We start from the raw sequence: 4,552 nt of genomic DNA on the forward strand, positions 1-4,552 counted from the left end.
ACGCTGCAAAAAGATTTTGTCGCCAGAACAGGAGTTGTGTGAGGAACATTATCAAAAGACTGCTAGAATACTGCCTTCAGGTCGATTCGAAGTCAGACTTCCATTTAAGTCGGATCCAAGCGTTTTGAGCAATTCATTCGAGATAGCCAAACGCCGTTTTTCGTCGCTCGAGAGAAGATTATGTAAGACATCCACAAAAATGTTTGAATGATTTGTTGATGGTGGGTCCAACAATTCAGGAAGAGCTGTACTCAATTCTTCTTCGGTTTCGACTAAACAAATTCGCTCTGATAGCCGACATCAAAAAGATGTATCGCCAAGTCATGGTAAATGAAGCAGATAGACGATTCCAGTTGATCGTGTGGAGAAAAGAACCATCTGAGTCCTTGAAATTGTGCAAGCTTAACACCGTTACATATGACACTGCACCAGCCCCATTCCTGGCCATAAGGTGTTTGAAGAGGTTGAGTGAATCCGCGAAAAATACGGCGACGACATGCTAACGGGTGCTGGTTGAGTGGAGGAGCTAAAGACAATTAAGTCTGAAGTAACTCAGGTTCTTAATTCAGATGAAGTAAAACAGAACCCAGCAGATATTATGTCAAGAGGTGGAGACGGTGGAATCGATCTGGATTACAGGTCCATTGTTTTTAAAGGAGCCGGATGATAAGCGGCCAACGAGTCCCCGGTTTGGTCCGTCACCAGAGGTGTTGCAGATGGAAGTAAAAAAGAATGCGGTCGGATTAATCATACATATTTCTTGGAAGTGATAGAACGATTTTCCTCTCACTTAAAACTACTGAGAGTGTTCGTTTACATGTTCCGCTTTATAAAGAAGTGTAAAAAATTAGTAGTTCCTTTTGATAGTTTACCTTACCCTGTCGAATATCAAGAAGCTTTTAATAAAATTGTCCAGATAGTTCAAGAGCACGAGTATCAAGAGGAAATAAAAAATATTCGAAAAAACCTCGTTGTTAGTCTAAGTCTACAGAAGCTAAATCCATTTGTCCATGAAGCTTCTCAGGCTGGGCTTGCCTTTTCGTTGTTGCAGGTCGGGGAGCGACTAGCTAATGCTCCTATATCGTACGATGCCAAGTTTCCATTATTGTTGATGAAGCGCTCTCAATTTGTCCGATACTTGCACGAGTTGAATTTTCATGTGGGTTCAGGAGAACTGGTGCGTCTCTTGCGGCTGCGTGTTTGGATAGTAATTGCGCAGGAAGTCTGCAGTCAGATAGTATGCATAAGCTGTTTTGAAATGCAAGCCTCATCTGATGACTCAAATCATGGGAGATTTACCCTTAGATCGAATCCGTGCTCTCCGCCCATTTTCCATATGTGCCCTATTGAAACCACATTGAAAATTCGTGGTAGGCCACCCTACAAGTCGAATCCAAAAGGATGCAGTCAGGACCCAAGCGACGGCAAGGCGTTGACTTCCGTGCTTTTGTTGACAGGCGGGCCGCTCATCGACCCACCAGAACCACGGACCCCGGACCAGCAGGGTCTAACGTGCTTGCGGCGTTGGCGGCTTGTCTCGTCAATCAAGTAAAAGTTTGGCAGCGATGGTCCCGGGATTACGTCTTGGGCCTACGTCAGTAAGGACGATCTGGTCCTGGTCGCAGAAGATCACCAGCCGCCCCAACAGTTGATCTCCGCCAGGGTTATCGAAATACACGTCGGCGCGGACGGAAGGGTCAGGGTCGCCGGCGTGAGGACTAGCGCTGGAACGATCTTCTAGAGAGCGATCCATAAACTGGCTAGGCTGCCGGTTGGTTGAAGCCGGATGGAGGTCTTCAACGGGGCCGGTTTAGAATGATTAGATTAGATTAGTAGCATAACTAAAAGTCGAGCAAAAATTGAAGTCTAGTCTATGTTAGCATAGGGCGGAGCGGGAGCGAAATAAAAGCTCAGTTGTGCTCTCTTGCGAATTCGCCCCGTTTCGCCGCAAAAGATAAGCTTGGCTTAAGTTCTGTTTTGGTTGAATATTTGGTTGAATTATAACGTTGAGTTGAGAGCTTGTATTTTCTTTTCGTCGTTGTGACAATTTTAGTAAACAGCCACTTTTTTTTTTAAAGTGTTGAGATAAACTAATCTCATGAAACAGTCAACATCTAGAGGATCGCTTTAACTGTGCATCGTTAGAAGAAACTAGAGAGACCCATCAGATTTTGGAGACTCTATTGCAGATTTTTTTTGTTAATAAATATTAATATAATAATGTTTAGTTTTAATTTAATTGCATTAAGTATTGATGTCCTTGATTAAGGTCTATATTTAGTGTGATATTATTTAAAAGGTATGACATACTGGTTCAATTTTATACCTTTTTTACACTAATAATTATTTTGGTATTAGTTTTTAAAGATACAAATGAATAAAATTTAATTTTTTAAGAATGAAAATTTTATTTATAGTCGACACTTATTGTAATCCTATGCCTTTTTCTTTATTTCTTATGCGGCCTCATAAATAAACAAAATGTTTGTTAAAGGTTTATTTTCGAAAGGTGAGTAGGGGAAATATATTTGGCATTTGATGTTAACTTTGCATTATTTTCACTGGAAACAAGGTTAAGCGGTGTAGAGTTATCCGCACTTTCACAGGTATCCTAAAACGCCGATTGTGTCCGCCTCAATCAAATATCTTTGAGTGCTGCTGCGGGCTCGGATTCATCCATTTACTTTTTGTATTTATTCAATGCAAAACCAGAAATATCAGGGGCTTCGTTTGACGTCAAGAAATCCAGTTTTGTTGGTTCAATTGAAGCACATGACATTTGCTTGTGTTTTTTTTTTAGATCGCTCCAATTCTTTAGGACGCTTGCGTCGGGTGTGTATGGAAGCGCGTATCATAGAATGTGGGCGATTAAAACCATGCAGCCTTAAATACAACCCACATGCGTTGCAAACGATTTCACCTCTGACACTTCGCCGATAAATTGTTGTGGTAAATGTGCCGCAATTGGAACATCTTTTTGAACACCGGGTATGGCATTAAAAAGGTTGATGTTCTGCCTTTTATCCTTTTTATCGTCTGAAGTTGCTTCTGAAGTGGTATAAATATCAGTCACATTCTCATTAACTACATCGATGCAATCAGTTTTGGTAGAAAAACTTTGCTTTCTTCTACAAGGTTTTGATTTACTGGATTGAGCCTGTGATAGATCCTTTAATAGTGCTATGGGTTCTTCAGGTACTTTAGTAAATTATGCTGTTGGTGGAACGGAGAACACAAAATTCTGGCTCATTATGTTTCGTATTAATTCTGTAGCCTGGTTTTCTTCTTTACTTTTGGTTGCTGATCGGGCCAATGCTTGGCAGAGTTGAGTTGTAGCTGCATCCGTTGCATGGTCCGAGCTCAGGCTTTCGGAGGTCTTTCTATAGTTGATGGAGAACGTTATGTCCATCTCCAGATTGTGAGAATCGGAGCTATCTTTGGAATATAGCAGAGAACCGGTACTCGCCTTTGGCGCCTTTTGTTTATAATCGAATATACCAACTTGGTTTAAGGTAATACTGTTGTTTTAAAATCCTCTTCACTTCTTAAGTGTGACTGACGATCAAGCATTGAAGGTTGGCAATTATTGAACAATGGGATCCGTTGATTAGCGCAATCGTTCTTTTGTTTTTTGACGGACAGGTCGATTTTAACTCCATTTTTTCTTAATGGACGTTTTGATTTTTTCACAGAACTTTTAATATTATACTTGTATCTACAGCTGCGGAGGTGAAATTAAAATTTGTTTGCTTATATTCATTAGAACAGCAGCCGTTTCAAGCTGCTGCTGCTGCAAGTTTTCATATTTCTCGACATTCGGATCCTTTTGAAATTTCGAATCAAACTGGCTTTGTGAGGGGCCAGGCATTGATTTGTTTTGTGTAATTATCTTTTCATTGCCTATTAAGCCTATAAGAGTTGAGGAAATATCTGATGTCATACAATATTTTCCCAAAAACAAAGCTCCTGGTATTGATCGAACTTGTCACGCTACTTTAAAAGCCTTGCTTACAAGCCTTGCCTTTTGTTAGCATTAATTTTTAATACTATTAGGATTCAAGTGTTCCCAAAGCAGTGGAAATTGGCTAAGATTATGATGATCCACAAGTCAGGGAAATCAGAGGTTGATCCTGAGTCATATCGTCCAATTAGTCTCTTACCCTCTTTGTCTAGACTGTGAAAGAAACTTATTGCAAATACTAGAACAGGTCCACAGACTAGCGCAACATACCTTGCAGGCCTTTGACGATCAGGAGTATTCCAACACAATTTTTATAGATATGCAGCAAGCCGTTGATGGCATTATGGCTTATTGCTCAAAATTAAAAATCATTTACCTGCTCCGTACTATGGACTATTTAGATCTTATGTGGAAGGACGAGAGTTCAAAGTGAAAGTCAGATTTACGTACTCGGATAACTTTTTAATGAGAGCAGGAGTTCCACAGGGAAGTGTGCTTGGACTATTGCTCTATTCATTGTATACTGTAGATATACCCAATAATTATATGCCAACAGTCAACATATGGTAGCTCCCTCCGAAGCACTTATTG

The 4,552-nt window shown here is 40.4% G+C and overlaps 1 pseudogene; it reads right to left on the bottom strand.

Moving 5' to 3' along the window:
- Positions 1-2,473: 2,473 nt before the first annotated feature.
- LOC26514201 lies at positions 2,474-4,139 on the bottom strand (annotated as a pseudogene).
- Positions 4,140-4,552: the final 413 nt, after the last annotated feature.

Source organism: Drosophila ananassae, unplaced genomic scaffold, assembly GCF_017639315.1.
Source record: "Drosophila ananassae strain 14024-0371.13 unplaced genomic scaffold, ASM1763931v2 tig00000015, whole genome shotgun sequence".
Taxonomy (NCBI): Eukaryota; Metazoa; Arthropoda; class Insecta; order Diptera; family Drosophilidae; genus Drosophila; species Drosophila ananassae.